Consider the following 17,672-nt stretch of genomic DNA (forward strand, 5'->3'; position numbering starts at 1 on the left):
CAGTGCAGGTTTTTTTTTTTAGCTGGAACTCACTGGAACTCACTGGAACTCAGTTCTGGCACCTGTCAGGTGGGCACCATTGCCATTCTAAGAGAACAAGAGGGGTTCGTGGGGAGTTCCAGCACCTCTTTTCTAGAAAAATAACACTGATCAAATGTATAATACTACTTTAAACAATCATGGCTTCCAGAGAATCCTGGGAAGTGTAGTTCATTAAAGGTGCTGAGAGTTGTGGGGAGACCCCTGTTCCCCTCACGAAACTACACTTCCCAGAGTTCCTTGGTAAGAGGGATTGGTTGTTAAACCACTTTGGGAATTGTGGCTCTGTGAGGAGAATAGGGGTTGCCTCACAACTCTCAGCAACCTTAACACACTGAAGCTCCCAGAATTCTTTGGGGCGGAGCCATTATTGTCTAAAGTAGTACGATACTGCTTTAAAAGTAGAGTGCAGACAGGACATTGTATGTTATCAGTAGTCCGGGGGAAGCCAAACTGTAGCATTCCAGTTATTGTTCAACTCCAGCTTGTATCGGCCCCAGCCAGCAAGTCCGGTGGTTGAGGAGGATAGGAGTTGTAGTCAAACAACTAGTGGAGGGCACCAGGTTGGCTGCCCTTGCAGCCTCTGGTGATGTTGGACCTGTACCAACTCCTCCTGTGTGCCCAACCTGGAATAATAATAATAATAATAATAATAATAATAATAATAATAATAATAATTAAATAATAAATTTTATTTACATCCCGCCCTCCCCAGCCGAAGCTGGGCTCAGGGCGGCTAACAACAATCAAAATAATCCAACATTCTAAAAACATTCATTATAAAATTAATTAAAATCAAATTAAAATCAAATTGATGGCAACCATTAAGCAAAAGCAAATAGGGAGGATGAAGCACATCTTCATAAAACGTTAGTCAGCTTAACAGTGGCTTTTGCGTGTTTCTCCCCTGTCTGGGGTCCTGCTCTCATATTCATGGGGTGCCGGGGGGGGTCATGCATCAAGACATACACACCCGGTTCTGGCATACAATTTTAGACCCTCAGGACCAGGTCACGCAGAGCTGGCAGGGTGTGTGCGAAGAAGGCAAACTGGGCACGGCTCCATCCCTAAAATGCAAAAGAAATCCTAAAAATAGCTCTTGGGTTTCCTCCAACCTAAAGCCACTGACTGGCAGCAGTAGGTTCAATACGTACGGGAAAGAAGAATCCTCTTGCCCAGTGCTTAATGAACGACCTTTTATAGTGCAGTTGTGCAAAGGTTGGGATTCTCCCAAGCCTGTTAAAAAGAATGCCACCCAAGCCTGTCAATTCCTCCTCCTCCTCGTGGGTGGGACTGTTTTGGCTGCATAAGCAATGGGGTGGCCAGTGCAATATTCTGTGGGATAGCTATAGCTATAGCTACAGCTACAGCTACAGCTACAGCTACAGCTACAGATACAGATACAGATACAGATATAGATGATATAGATATAGATGATATAGATATAGATATATAATTGTTTCTCTTACTGCTGAGAGATATAGCTCAGCAGCTAAGTGTCTTCAGTTCCTGATGGGAAAGACACAGCCTGCCTCATTTTAATGTGGAAAACATTCTGGAGCTATGGCACTCCTGAAAAGGCCCTGTCTGTTGTGCTCTTTTGACAGATGTCTTGAGATGGCCCCTGAAGCAAAGCTGGCGGGGGGGGGGGGTAGTAGATAAGCCTGCCTGCTGCCATCAAGGTAGTAGTTCAAGTGTTGCTTGCCTTGTACACAGCCTTGTACACAGCAGGGAGACATTCAACCAAACATACCAATGAAAAACTCCCTCGGAACAGCACGGCCAGCATATGCTCCTTCAGCAAACATCTAGGCCCATGTGCTTGGCGGCTAAGCATCACTTCCAGCCCTTCTGCAGTCCCCCTCTTGGTTAGTTGACTTTCACACGGACAGAATTAACCCATAAGTTGGGCACGGAGTGATCACTGCTGTTGCGCTTCCAATGAGTGGAAAGGCTGCAAGCCTGAATGCATTTACCTACTTCCAACTAAGTCCTATTAAGCTCAATAGATTCTACCTCCTACACCATATACATCCCAGCTTCCTCTTGTGTTCTGAGAAATGCAGCTCTGGGCCGATTGCAGCCAGTGACTATGCAGAAGTGAAAGTTGGGCTGTGAGTCACAGCAAAAGTAACCAGCCTTGCCTTTGGTTCAAAAGAGCAAAGGTCTGAGACTTGGCGCCATCACGTTCACTTCACCTGGCTTTCCCAGGGGCTTCAAATGTATGGCATTGATGTGACCCAGTTCTCCCAGTATACAGAGTCCTGGCATGGGAGTGGAGAAGCTTTGGTGCACCTGATGTTGCCGAACTGCACTTCCCATCAGTCGCAGCAAGCATGGCCGATGGCAAGGGATGATGGGAGTTGTAGTTCAGCAACATCTGGCGGGTCAAAGGTTCCTCGCACTTGTCCTAGCATAGCAGCAGCTGTATTTTCTAAGACACTTTCTCTGGTTTAGGGTGCTTCCAGGCAACCTGTCGATGGAGCAACACCATTCTGATTTGTGTGCATGGAGGGCAGACGACGTTGATTATTTAACGACAACCCTTCTCATTTGTTTGTGGGGAGGTTCAATGACATTCAGTGATCCTTTGCTCCCTGGTGCATTTCCCCATCGTTTTCTGTAATATAAAAAGTCTAGTGTTTTGGGGAAGTGTGTCCATTGTGCAAGACCTCCCAATCAACTGCAGCAGGAGGCCCCATTAGCTAAAGTTGTGCTTCAGGTTAAGAACAGTTTCAGGTTAAGAACAGACCTCAAGAACGAATTAAGTTCTTAACCCAAGGTACCACTGTACAACAAATTAACACTAGAGCTAAAATAATAAGATAGAAGCGCACGCGCACACAGACACAGACACACACACACACCAGAAGTAGTAATAAATTGGGGATGGGGTAGAAGTTTGTTTGGATCACATTTTGAAGTGAAGCTTGTACATAGATTGGAGCGCAGCTGCCAAACAGATTCTTTGAATTTTCCTAAATGAGTTCAGTTCAAAAATGCACACCAAAGAAGCCTATTTTATGGGGGCAAACGCATCGGAAAGCATTCATAAATGTGTGTTTTAGATTAAGAATACACATGGTTCAAACGCAATTTCTTTCCCCTCGTGCTTTTAGGGGGGAAATCTGTCCAAATGAGATGGAACAAACTCACAACTGGGTGCATGTGAAACTGACAAAGTGGAAATGGGCTGAGCTGACCATCCTTAGCAATAAAAATAATAATCATCCACTAAAAGCCAAGGGAAATAACATTTGTCTTCATGTGGTGCTAAAAAGCTAGCGAAGCAGATGCCAGACAAGTGTTTCTGGGGAGACTACAGTATTCCACTGGCAGGGAATGAAGCTCCTGGACCAGGGCACCCGTGGCCTGCAGAGCAGAGTCTGGGAACCCCTGCTCCAAACAGGAGATTCATAGGAAGGAAACAGTGGGTGACAAGCAATCAGGTTAAGAACGGACCTCCGGAACGAATTAAGTACTTAACATCTCCTGCCAACCTAGCAGTTCAAAAGCACATCAAAGTTCAAGTAGATAAATAGGTACCGCTCCAGCGGGAAGGTAAATGGCGTTTCCATGCACTGCTCTGGTTCGCCAGAAGTGGCTTAGTCATGCTGGCCACATGACCCAGAAGCTGTACCCTGGCTCCCTCGGCTAATAAAGCAAGATGAGTGCCACAACCCCAGAGTCGGTCACAACTCGACCTAATGGTCAGGAGTCCCTTTACCTTTACCTTACCACTGTACATTTAGAACAGTATTGTACCACTTTAAGCAGTTGTAGCTACTCCCAAAGAATACTGGGAACTGTAGTTTTTTTTTTTTAAAGGATGCTGACAGTTGTTAGGAGAACTGCCCATTCCCCCCACAGAGCTACTGCTGATTGACTGATTATTTAATTTCTATGCTGTTTAATAAATTCAATATATTGATAAGCAGTGCACAAAAAACGGAAGCAACAACAGCCAACTTTAAACAAAATATTGCAAAGATACACGATAAAAATGTTACATTAATACAAAGTTACACACAAAAACAAATACAAATAAATATCAATTTCCTATCTGACACGCCCCCCCCCCTTCTCCAGCTGTTTCCACAGTGGCTTAAGAGTCAATCTCTCTTTTCAGGGAATGCTGACAACTGTAGCTCTCTTAAGGAGATAGGGATCTCCTACAACTCTCAGCACTCTTAACACACTACAATTTGGGCAGCGGGGCGGGGTTAGCCCAGTGGCGTAGCGTGGGTTGTCAGCACCCGGGGAAAGGCAAGTAATTTGCGCCCCTAACTCGTGGATTTGCGCCCCTAACCCCCAGATGTTGTGCCCGGTGCGGCCGGACCCCCTTCACCCCCCACGCTACGCCACTGGGTTAGCCAAAGACACAGCTTTAAATTTATAGTGCAGATTGAGGCCTAGTAAAAGTTCACCTCAATTGCTATCAAGTGTTTACATTTCCAGGCAGTTGCCTACTGACTTCCAATCTTGGGTCCAGTTTACATTATTAAATCCCTGCATATCCCTATGAGGTAAAATACAAGCTGAAATGAGAAACTGAGCCAGCTCCTGTGGAGAAGGTGAATTTTACCTTAGCACATTGGACCTCTTGAGGGTATCTTGCTGCTGAAAGCTAGATCTCTTGTACAAATTGCCTTGTCCCTTTCTGGATTGCTGAGGCATTATCTCATATTTCAATTATTCTAGTCTTGCATTCAGAGGAGGAGAGAGGGAGAGCTTTATAAATGACATTAATCAAAGAGATCTCTAAACATTGCATAGAATAAAATTGTAGATGAAGTACAGCTGAAAGCTACAAAACTATTAAAAATAAACAATACATAAAATAACTAAAATGGATAAACTAAGGCAGAACAAGAAGTGGCAGTGACTGGGTGACTGGCAGAGTGTGTGATCACAATCCTGATATTTCCACAAGGCGAGAGAGTCTCACAAGTGAATGTGTGATGTCTTGCCTTTAAATGCTTGGCGAGAGGGGTGGGGGAACTTGCTGGGACATCTTTGTTTCTTCTGTTCAGTTCTGAACTTCTTGCTGCGCTCCTGGGTTCCTGAATCATGACTTCCAAGCACTGTGTCTGCTGCTGATTCTGTCTGGTTACTTGCCTGAATAAGGATCCTCCGTCTGTGTGTGTGTTGCAGGGGAGTCAGGCAGTTGCTTGGATCAGAATGCCGGTTTGAAACAAGCAAACATGGTTCCAAGTAGCAACTATTTGAGAGGGACGAATGGACGGGCGGATAGCAAAATTGTGTACATAGAACATTTTGGAGGGTTATTGGGGGAATATTTTATGGTGTCCCCAAACTCCTCTTCTGTGTCAAAAATGTACACTTCCAAAAACCTGGCAAAAACATTCCCTGTTGATATTCAGCCTTATGACCCATGGCTCAGAAATCTATTGGGTTAATCTTTTGTATTTATTGGTTATTTGGGGGGGTTTTAATATACACATGGGGATTTGATGTGGATTAAAGGTTTCAGTCATTGATTCATTCATTTGATTTATATAGCACTCTTCATCCAAAGATCTCAGGGCGGTTCTTGATGGATTCACTGATGATGAGAAGGGTAACTTTTAAGTCAGGGGAGTGAAGCTCTAGATTGGGTAAGGTCTAAGTCACTTATCCTGGACTAGCTGGCAAGCTAGATTTATGCTTTATGGTCATGTGGGGGCTGGCTGAGCGCAGACTGAGGTTAGTGGGACAGTACGAGCCAACACTGCTCAGAACTTATGTCACCTTGTGAAAACACAGAAGGGTTTGTGGGAACCTGGCGGAGTGTCATGTACTGAGTTAAATAGGATCTGAAATGCAGCAGTCTGATTGGCCCTAGAACAATGCAGCAGTATGATTGGTCTGCAGGAGCCACCCAATCCAGATCCAGATGGAAGTGAATCCACAACCTGACTGGCCTACAGGAGAATTCCAGAATTAGCCAATCACGTGCAGCCCATTGTGTAAATAATGTATATAAAGCAGATACTGGGGGGGGGGGGGGACTTTCATTCCTCCTCACCACTATGAGCTGAATAAAGAGCATGAAATCCACTCTCGCCCCCGAGTATATTTCAGGGAGGGAAGGAAGCAATTACAGAGATATCCCAAGGCTTGGAAGAGACATCATCTTAAGAAGCCATAATTCTGGTTGTAGGCTGGGTTAAGCATTTCTCTAATGTATTTAGTGACCATTCAGGGCAACCCCACTAAACAGTTGCAAGTAAAGATTTGTTAAACTTACTGAATGGCAACTGGTATAGAATAAGGAAATTAAATCCCTCATTGAAGGTTTGAATTTTTTTTAAAGTGCCAGGTGAAGAAGATATGTTGCCTCCTGAGCTTTTTAAGCACCACATGGAATGTTGGATACCCATCTTGGAAGCTTTATTTACTTTCATAAATAGCACGGCCCAAATCCCTTCTGGATGGGAGATGAGGACCATTGTCCCAATTTTCAAAAAAGGGGATAGAAATGATCCACAGAACTATTGCTCAGTTAGGCTACCAGACATTTCCTCCAAGCTTTATCTGTGACATCTCCTTCATATATTATCAGACTGGCTGCACACTAATAATACTTTTCATGAACACCAAGCAGGGTTTAGAGGATACAGTACTATCGATCAATGCTTCACATTGATGCACATCATTAGGAAATATACCGAAAACATTAAGAACACTCTATATGCCGCCTTCATTGATCTCTCTGCTGCTTTTGATTCTATTAAGCGAAGCAGAGTGTGGGAGAGACTACTTAAAGCCAGCAATGGCTACAGACTTCTGTTACTGATTTGAGAACTTTACAGTGACATGGAAATGAAGGTTAGAGTAGATCTTAAGGGTGGTGTGTCTGAAGCTTTCAAATCGACTCGAGCATTGAAACAAGGCTGGATTGGAGCCCCCAGTCTTTTTAAGTTCTATATTAATGACTTGGTACCTTATTTAGCCCAAGTTTACTCCCCTTCTCCAGTAATTAGGAATTAAAAAATTCACATCTGTTGTACACAGAAGACACAGTTCTTCTTCCTCTTTCTCACCTGGACCTTAAAAATCTTTTGGCTGCTTTCAGTTCCTATTGTAAGCATGAAAGCCTCTCCAAAACCAAAATCATGATTTTCGGTAAACACAGTATTAGATTTAAATGGAGCTTGGGGATCATCATGATTTAGAGCAGATCTGATCTTTTATATACCTTGGTATACTCTTTAGTGAATATCTGCCTTGGAACTGGCATATTGAGGCAGTGAAAGTCGACACATAGAAAGCCAATAGGGGCACTGATGAAATTTTACTATAATGAGGGTGGTTAGCTATTCAAACCTGCACTGAAAAATTACAGTAGCAAAATGATCCCTCAAATGTTGTATGGAGCTGAAATCTGGGGCCACAACTTGAACTCCATTAAAGGGTTAGAAATAGTGCAGACTCAGTTTATTAGCAGATTACTCTCCTTACCTACAGGAGTGTCAGCATCTCTTTTACGCACTGAAGCTGGGTGGGAAACGTATAACGCCAGAGCGGCTTGCACCCAGTTAAACTACTTGAAAAGCCTCACTTCTTTACCCATTGAGCATCTCCTGGCTATGTGCTCTGTGGAACTGAGGACTAGCCATCTGTGGAATTCAAATGGTCAAAGTATTCAAGACTGTTACTGTTTTCATGAGTTGAACGTGGATAAGTGTCAGCTAAGGGAATGGCTCTTACGGATAGAATCCAGAAGGGACCTGCAATCGATTTGAACCACCAATTTTTCTCCTTTTGAAAACAGAGCATGTCAGATCTAGCTATTTGACCAAACTCTTGCCTGCCTCATTAAGAACTGCTTTTATAGAGTTGTGATTTCAAGTGCACACAGACTCTTTATTTGTGGGCAACCCCAGGTAGAATATATCTCCCATTGTATGATAACTTGCCTTTATATGCAGATCCAACGAGGCTCTTTCTAAGACCCCCCTTTGGACAGGAAATTAGCTCTCCCTGACAGAGAGGGTCCACTGGTTGCTGAGTGACAACAGTGCTGTAGTGGCGCATAAAGTGGCCCTTTTTTTGCTCTGAAGGAAAAAAAAGGTTAGGAAGAAGTAACTGAGTTACTGTATCCCTGGTGGTTTCCCTGTTATTGTCACCTTCCTAATTTATGGTTCCTGTTTTTATTTGCAGTTGTTTGAGTTATATTTTAAGCGGCTTGTGGTTGTATGGATTTGCCATGGCTTTTGACTAGTACAATGGTTTTTTTTTTAAAAAAAATATTAATTGCAGAGACAGATGATGGGGCAGCTACAACAGGCAACAGAGCTACACTATTTCCCACCTATTTCATTCTAGACCAGCACACACTAGCAGGAAACAGGCTGTGATATGAAAGTGAAGGCAATACACTTGTTGTTGAGACCACAGTTGGTTATTTCTGTGTCATCAGATTAGACTTTGGCCAGCGTGGTTTCTGCTCTGAAAAGCGCCACGTGGTCTGTGAGGTAGAAATGGAACTTTTGTATGGGTTTATTTACTGCAATTTGAGCTCGCCTTTTTTCTATGTACCTGAAGGTATCGTGGGGTGGTTCTCTCAAGCTTCCATTTTTATCTTGTGACAGAACAATCCTGTGAGGTAGGCCAGGCTGCCAGATGGTGAATGGCTCAAGGTAATCCAATCAGATTTCATGGCTGGCAGGGGTGAGGCAGCCTCAGCCCTAGCCCAACACACTTAACTGCTGCACCAGATTGGATTCACAATGTTGGAAAAGTCATGGTTTTCCTCAAGGGTGGGGCTGGTTCACTGCTTCCTGATTGGGGCGGCAGTTACAAAATGGAGAAGTTTGCTCAGCCGATTGTGAGTCAAGGAACTCTGATCGGGAAGGGTAGTCCAGTTCATCTTCCTCTTCCCGCTTTGCCTCAGGTTACACACAGCCAACCAATGCCCTTCAGATGTTGCTGAGCTGCAGCTTCTATCATGCCTGATGGGAGTTGGAGTCCAACAACAACAATGGCTTCAAGTTGCAAGAAAGGAGATTCCGACTAAACATCTGGAAGAACCTTCTGGCAGTAACAGCTGTTTGACAGCGGGAACGGACCCCCTCGCGAGGTCGTGGATTCTCCTTTTTAAGCAGAGGTTGGATGGCCATCCGTCATGCATTGAGCACCTGAGATTCCTGCACTGCAGAGGGTTGGACTAGATGGCCCTTGGAGGTCCCATTCAACTCCACGATTCTATGATTTTATTAACATTTTGAGGGAACTGCACTGGCTACCCCTGATGCAGGCTGGTCCAGGAGGAGAAGTGTTCTTCTGAGTGGGGCTATAGCTCGGCACTAAAGAAGGTCCCACATTGGCCCATCTTAGTCCAGCATCCTGTTCTGACAGTGGCTAACTGGATGCCTGTGGGGAAACTGCAAGAAGGATCTGAGCACAACTCTCCTTTTCTGCAGCATTCAGAAGCGTTGCTGCCTCCAGCTGAGGAGTCACTGACAGGTTTATCTTCCAGAAATCTGTCTAATCCTCTTTTAAACTCATACAGGTTGGTGGCCATCAGTGCCTCTTGTGGAAGTGACCTGTATAATTTGACCATGTGCAGTGTGAAGGACTTTCTTTTATCTGTTCCAAATCTTCCAAGTTCTACTGTTTTGGATGTCCACAAGAGTTCTACTGTTTTGACAGAGGGGGGAAAGCTTGTCTCCACTACTTGCTTTCTCCATGCCATGCATTATTTTATAAACTTATGCAATGTTGCCTCATACTTGCTTTTTCTCTAACTTGAAAAGTCCCAGATTCTGCATCCTTTCCTCCTAGGAGAGTCACTCCATTCAGCTCCCAGCATCTCCCCCTTCCCATGGTTGTAGCCAATGAACATTTACTCAGAGTAGACCTATTGAAGTCCATGGTCCTGAACCATTAATTTCAACATATCTTTTTCTGAGTAAACGTTAGTTTAGCACAAGCCCCTGTCAGTTGTTTATAAAGATTTGTCATGATCTACAAGAATAACAAACTGCAGAGGAAATGGAGAACAGTAGCTGACATGAGAGCAAAAACTATAAAGGAAGAAAAACAACAGCCCTGATGTCCTTTTGGGAGGCAGAAAACACTAGGAGGGAAAGGGATATCTAATAATTAAATTATGGCTCAGATATTAGCAGCCTTGGGGCCTGTGGAATAACTGGAAACCCAGATATTTGTTTTTGATCAGATAAGTAGGAAGAATAAGGAAAAAGACAAGCAAGGGGTGAGAAAGAGGGGGAGGTGGTAAGTAAGAGCAATCTCTAACTCTCCATATCTCCAGAAAACAAATTTATACTTATATATTATTTTTAAAGAACATTGCTATTTTTCTAGAAAAAGAGGTGCTGGAACTCACCATGAACCCTTGTTCTCTTATAATGACAATGGCGCCCACCTGAGAGGTGCCGAAACCGATTCTGGTGAGTTCTGGCTGAAAAAGGCTTGAAAATAGATACCCCTTTCTGCAACAATGCATCTACGTGAAGTAACCCAGGCGCAACCTGACCCTTCTCAGCTACACAGCCTCACTGGCTTGGCTTCTCATCCTCCTTGAGAGATTTTACTTGGGTGGAATGCATTCTTCAACTTAGTGCCTCTTGCTGACATGGAATAGGAGCAGAGAAGGGGAATGTGAGTCTGTGCAAAAACTAGCCTACTGTAACAGGCCCACAATCCCGCTCCTCTCCTCAGGCCACAGCCCTTCCTGGCTCTGCTCCACTGGAATATCTCCTTGAACCCTGATGGTGCATTTTTGCTTGTCTGGATGGAGGATAGACAGGAGTGTGTGTGTGTGTAGAAACTGGCTTAGTGTACAGTGATAAATTCCCCCCTCTCTCTTTTTTGCTCTTTCCTCTTTTTCCTCTGGTCCTTCCCACCCCTCGCACGTGGCCCCTGGAATGTTGCCCAGAAGGGAATGGGGGCCTCAGTCTGAAAAGGTTTGCCTTTTAGAATAACCAGTTTGCCATCAGAGGCACAGGACGGCATGTCAAACGACAGACAGACGCGTCAGTCTCCATCAGAACCTCTCTTTGTTACTGCTCAGTGAAGGGTTAAAGAGCTGTGGTGGGCTTGGCTGGTCCTGGCTTCCCCAGAGGTCTCTATCTTCCTTCTCACCCCCACCCCTTGCCCTTTGGGCCGCTTTGAAGGGCGCCCAACGCCCTTGAGCCACCACACGTCCAATTCGGTCCATCGTTCTTTGCTCCCATTGTGTTAAGGCACCCACCATGGAAAACAATTTCACAGACCAGCCGTCAGGAGAGAAAGATCGGGGGTGACAATTGCCTGGCCGGCAAATGGGCCTGGTGGCGAAACAGAGAGCAGAGCAAACTCGGCAGAGGGCCCAGAGCAGGGAGTCTGGTGCTGCTGCTGCTGCTTTTGTGGGGGTAGGGATGAAGGGAAGGCGCATTGACTTTGCTCCAGCTCTTGGGAGCCAGCAGTGTGTGGAATCAGCAGCCCTCAAGTTTGCACAGTCACATGTTTGGGCATAGACATGAGAAAATCGGTGAGCAAACAATTTAAGGTGCCTAAATGCAAAATACGGACGCAGGTGGCGCTGTGGGTTAAACTACAGAGCCTAGGACTTGCCGATCAAAAGGTCGGCAGTTCGAATCTCCACAACGGGGTGAGCTCCCGTTGCTCGGTCCCTGCTCCTGCCAACCTAGCAGTTCGAAAGCATGTCAAAGTGCAAGTAGATAAATAGGTACCGCTCCAGCGGGAAGGTAAACGGCGTTTCCGTGTGCTGCTCTGGTTCACCAGAAGCGGCTTAGTCATGCTGGCCACATGACCTGGAAGCTGAATGCCGGCTCCCTCGGCCAATAAAGCGAGATGAGCGCCGCAACCCCAGAGTCGTCCACGACTGGACCTAATGGTCAGGGGTCCATTTACCTTTAAATGCAAAATAACTGGGCATAACAAGCCTCTCTGTGAGAAAAGTAACCTAACAGCTGTCTCAGACCCTCCAAGTGCCCCTGTTTTCCAGGGACAGTCCCAGATTTACAGAAGCCGCCCCAGTTTCAGATTAGATCCTGGAATGTCCCTATTTTCATTGGAGAAATCTTGGAGTGTAGGATATCTTAAATAAGAAAAATCCTGCTGGAACAGGCCAATGACCCATCTAGTCCAGCATTGTGTTTTCACAGGAATCAACCAGATGGGGAGCCCCCAAGCAGGCAGTATGTGATTGAATCCCATTTTGAAACAGCAACCATCTGGAAGTGCCTTTCGTCTCACCTCTCTGCAAACTTTTCAACCCAATCAGGATGGGTGCTCAATAAACAAGCTACCTGGAAATGGCTGAGAATGCTTATGCTGTAGAACAAGCTCCGTTGAAGCTTGTGTGGTCAACTCTCCAGTTTCTTTGCTGGAATCCTGAGGTCCATTGGCTGGAGTCAGGTGCAAAAAGAGGAAAGATAGGGAAAACATACACTTAGAATTAAGAAAGAGGGTGCCCTTGAGCACCAGGGCTGAGCTTGCAATCCTGCCACAGACAAAAATCCACTCCTGGATTTCCAACCATTTTATTTTATTTTTTGTCATTTCAGCAGGTTTATTTAGAAAGCATTGGGTGGGTGGGGGAGTCATTTTGTTGTTGCAGTTGAACAACTGGGAGTTGCAAAGCCTTGCCAATTTACGGCAAATCGCCCAGAAATGTACTAATAGATCCCAATCCACCTCCTGCCTTGCCCTGCAAGTTCTATGACTCCCCTAGCTAAGTGCAGAGCCACAGGGAAGCAGGATGGAATTGGAAGGATCCAGGGAAGGAGGGGGTGTCATGGGCCCCACAATGCTGTCAGGATCAGGGCTGGGCTGGCAAGCCCCAAGGTGGCAACAGCAGCAGCAGGAAGAAGAAGGAACAGAGAGGAGGGGCCTGACTGATGGGAAGTGGGATTTGTGTGTCTTGCCTTCAGCCAGAACAGGGGTGCCAGCTCCTTCCCTCCCCCCACTTCCTGGCAAAGTGGAGCAGTGGAGGCTGGGGAGGGCAGTAGGCAGTGCAGGGAGGCAGGTGACTCAGAAGGTGGCAGCAACTGCTACTAAGCCTGTACTGTTGTTTCCCTGAATAAATATCTCTTCCTTACTTGCACATAACAGCCTCTCTCTGCATGCGTTGATTGCGAGATGGGACAGTGGGTAACACAGGGAAATGTAAAGGTAAAGGCACCCCCGACCATTAGGTCCAGTCGTGGCCGACTCTGGGGTTGCGGCGCTCATCTCGCATTATTGGCCGAGGGAGCTGGCATACAGCTTCCGGGTCATGTGGCCAGCATGACTAAGCCACTTCTGGTGAACCAGAGCAGCGCATAGAAATGCCGTTTACCTTCCTGCCAGAGCGGTACCTATTTATCTACTTGCACTTTGTGCTTTTGAACTGCTAAGTTGGCAGGAGCAGGGCCTGAGCAACGGGAGCTCACCCCGTCGCAGGGATTCGAACCACTGACCTTCTGACTGGCAATCCCTAGGCTCTGTGGTTTAACCCACAGTACCACCTGCGTCCCGGGTAACACAGGGAACCCTTGAAAAGAGCAATCATAGAAGTTGGAAGGGACCCTGAGGATAATCTAGTCCAACCCCCTGCAATGCAGGAATATGCAGCTGTCCCATACGGGGATTGAACCTGCAACCTTGGCGCTATCAGCACCATGCTCTAACCAACTGAGCTATCTAGGCTGTGAGCCTTCCTGTATCCTAAGAACAGTAAGGAAGTACAGTATAACAAATGAGTGGCTTGGCCCCCTTAACCCTCCTGGGATTTGAGCACAAGACTGAGTCTTATCCCTGCCATATTCCACAGCCAGAGATCGAACCTGGTTACCTTCCAGGACCCAGACGGTCAGGGCAGTATCAAAGGAACACATGCTGTCTTCTCCTTCCAAGTGTGCCTTGCGCCCAACCCAGATCTGCTCCTGAGGGCTGGGGCACACTTGTTGTGTGTACATTTATACCCTGCCTTCTCCCCTGACAGGGACTCAAGGCGGCTTACAGATAAAAAGCAGAACAGCTAAAAACATAGAACAGATTTAGTGGGTGCACTGGGGGAGGGAGGGGGAGAAATGGGAGAGTCCTGTTGCAGAAGCAGAAATCCTTGTGCTCGTGGAACATGTTATCTGCACAAGTTTGGATACAACCTTCAGTATTTTGCAGGAGGGATCCAAGTGAATACCAGAACTTTAGGGTTGTGCCTTCAGAGTGGATTAAAAGACTCTGTTGCCCTGGCACAACAAACGTACCTTTCTTAAAAAAGGACTTTTTGTAGTTTGGAAAGTGACAGGGAAGTGAATCGGAAAGTGTGGGATTAATTAACAACAGGAAGACTTAAAAGCCCCCTGCAAGCAATTCAGGATGAATGCAGAACAAATGCTTATTATTAATATTTATTATTATTTACTTATTTAGAGCATTTGTACTCCACTCTAAAAAGGCTCACAGAGTGGCTTACATACAGTCAATTTAACCAAGCTGGTCTCTGCCCACAGGCTCTCAAGTTAAAAAAAAATAAAACATGACATTGAGGAGAAGGGGATAGGGAGGGAAGAGGAAAATGAAGATCAAACTCAGGCACCAATTCTTAAACATTTGTCCTTATGATGACTAGATTGCAAGGTTCTATGACCTCACAAACAAATCAGAACAAATGCTCCATAAAGGCCAGGTATAATCTACCCTCTGCGTAAACTTTGTGCAAGACAATCAAATGCTCAGTAAATGCAACACTGACTTGCAATGTTCTTTGCAATGTCCATCAAAGGAATGGGACCATCATCTGGGTCACCTGTGTTATGAGTCTTGACATAAGGATTCCCACCTGTCTGCAAGGACACTGTGATGGATGGATGCTGGTGTGCTAAGTGCTTGTCCCTTGGAGGGGATATGACAGTGTAGGGCATGAGATTTAGTATCTCTGGGTAGTAACCAAGCCTCTTTCTTGTCTTCCTGCTGTTCTTTCTTAGGCACGTGTTCCCGTCCAGAAGGAGACATGACACAGCAGCACTGACCTGACGGGACAGCCTGGTAAGTGGGCAGATGGTAGGGGAGAAATTGGAGTCAGTTCACATCCTAAAGGCAAACTTAGCCTAATTTGCAGTTTCCGAATCAATGAAATTTGAAATTTGAACTTTTCTGAATTTCATAATGCAGTTCTCTGGCCAAGCAGCGTGTACCGAAAATGGATATACCAGGGTAAAGTGTCCACTTAAAATGCATTTCTTTATCCTGACATGTTGGGCATTGTAGGGGTTGGACTAGATGACCCTCATGGCCCCTTCCAACTCTACCATTTATGACTGGAGAAAATGGTCTGCACATGTGTGGCTTTGTCATTGTTTCATGTCTGCCAGAAACCATAAAATGCCTGTTTTGTGCTGCAGTGATGTTATGGAGATCCCACAGAACAAAATTACTTAAAAAGAAAAATTGTAATATTTTTTACCTGTCCTTTATTGAAAAACAGGGTCATCACCAGAGGGTGGCTAGCTTGGTTATTTGCTTGGGCTACAAGACCAGTAAAGGGGCCACTGCCCTAACGTTTGTACCATTTCCACCTTGCACAGAATACCCAAGAATCTCGGTTGCAGCATAAATGAAATCTCAGTTTGCCTGTCCTGCCTCTCCCAGGCTAGGGGGTCCACTGTTGTTTAGTCGTTTAGTCGTGTCCCACTCTTCGTGACCCCATGGACCAGAGCACGCCAGGCACTTCTGTCTTCCACTGCCTCCCGCAATTTGGTCAGACTCATGTTTGTAGCTTCGAGAACACTGTCCAACCATCTCGTCCTCTGTCGTCCCCTTCTTCTTGTGCCCTCAATCTTTCCCAGCATCAGGGTCTTTCCGAGGGAGTCTTCTCTTCTCATGAGGTGGCCAAAGTATTGGAGCCTCAGCTTCAGGATCTGTCCTTCCAGTGAGCACTCAGGGCTGATTTCCTTAAGAATGGATACGTTTGATCTTCTTGCAGTTCATGGGACTCTCAAGAGTCTCCTCCAGCACCATAATTCAAAAGCATCAATTCTTCGGCGATCCACTGAGGGCTCCAAATCCTGGAGCCAGCCCTGATCAAAATATTCCAGGGTAGAGTTGCAAGAAGACATCAATTTCTGTTCTGCCCTGTATTTGTTGCATGGAACTCTGTTTCCATTCCACTGCAGCTCATTCTCCAACAAAAAACTAAGTTACTCGTCTCGCTGTCCACCGGTGAAAGTACTGACTTTCATAATTAATTACATAAATTACATTGCCATTATATTATTCCTCCCCGTTCATTTCAGCACAAAGGTCTGACAGTGCAAACAGGGGAAGAAAACGCAATCAATTACATATTGTTTGCAGACTGAAAGCAACGAGAGCAAATGCCAATCCTGTTTTGCTGGATTGATTTCTGTTCTAGACATGGGATGAATAAGCAAATATCAGCAATTTTTGCTTCCATTTTCATCAGAATCCCCCAATATCCCTTTTCCAGTGTGGGGGTCAATCAATGGCACTCCACAATAAATGCAGTTTCAAAACCCACAAATAAGCAACAAGACAGAAGGCTACAAATATATTGTTTTATTGCTGCAATGTGCCCCAGTTATTGGTTGTACGAGAAATATCCCCTAGACAACAGCCGTGGTTCCTCAGTGTGTGTCTGAGAGAAGAAACCCCTGGCAATGTTATTGTCTCTGCCTGTTTATATATATCTAACCTCCCCCCGACCCAGCGCCAACCATTCCTCACTTGCTTCCCACTGTCCTACTAACCCAGGGCTGTCGGTGGCAGGTGCCTCTAATGTCCCTGTCACTCCGGATTAAGAGATGCGCTCTCCCACCCCAACCCCCTCCTGGGTGCCTTGCCTGCATTCCTTCACTACTTGCAGATCCAGACTCTGCCTAAGGGCCCGTCTAGATGCAGCTTTGCACTTGCTTTCCTTCCACAAAGATGGGAAGAGCTTGCTTTCTGAAGATGGCATGGGGTGGGCAGCACATTTGGATTTTGTTTTGCCTTCCCTGGGCAAATTAAAATCCCTTCTCCAGCCCATACAGGGGCTGATTTGTTTATTTTATATATTTCAGGGGTGTATGTGTATAGATCTCTATCTCTATGTATTGATCGTGTGTGTGCGTGTTTTCAATCATTAAATGCAAATAACCAAGACTAAATTCATCTGTCCATAAATATACAAACTTTATATAAACTTTAAATACACATAGTAAGTAAGTAAATTGCAAGTTGTTTTTAATATTGCGTTTTCATGTTGTAACCTTACCCAAGACCTTGGTAATCAATAATAATAATAATAATAATAATAATAATAATAATGTGCAAAATCTTTTTTTTAAAGCATTTTAAAATTTATTTCTGACAACCCAAAAGTACAGTAGCAGGGCATTACATTGTACCTCATACAAAAACAAAAAAGGAATACTCACACAGCAGTCAAAATCAAGACACCAATATTTCCCAAGCTGGCTTAGATGGTGAATGTGGAGCATCTAAGTCCAAAGCAGAGGAAATAAAATTCCCCCAGCTGAGGTGGAATTGTTCTGGGCCTCCATTCCTCTGGAGACACACAAATGTATGTGTTATTCCTTCCTCAAAAACCATAAGTTCTTAAACTACAAGGATAAACGTATATTTTTTCAAACTTTTCCGATGCTGGGCTACTGAAA

At 45.2% G+C, this 17,672-nt stretch overlaps 1 protein-coding gene across 2 annotated transcripts in view; it reads left to right on the top strand.

The window, feature by feature from the left end:
• The window catches only part of FGR (FGR proto-oncogene, Src family tyrosine kinase), a 51,791-nt gene that overhangs the window by 20,224 nt on the left and 13,895 nt on the right, over positions 1-17,672 (top strand). For both annotated transcript variants that reach the window (XM_081920700.1, XM_081920699.1), the window contains exon 2: positions 14,982-15,042. The gene's annotated coding sequence lies outside the window, so the exon portion shown is untranslated. The remainder of the gene's footprint in view (positions 1-14,981; positions 15,043-17,672) is intronic.

Source organism: Podarcis melisellensis (assembly GCF_964234715.1).
Source record: "Podarcis melisellensis genome assembly, chromosome: 8".
NCBI lineage: Eukaryota > Metazoa > Chordata > Lepidosauria > Squamata > Lacertidae > Podarcis > Podarcis melisellensis.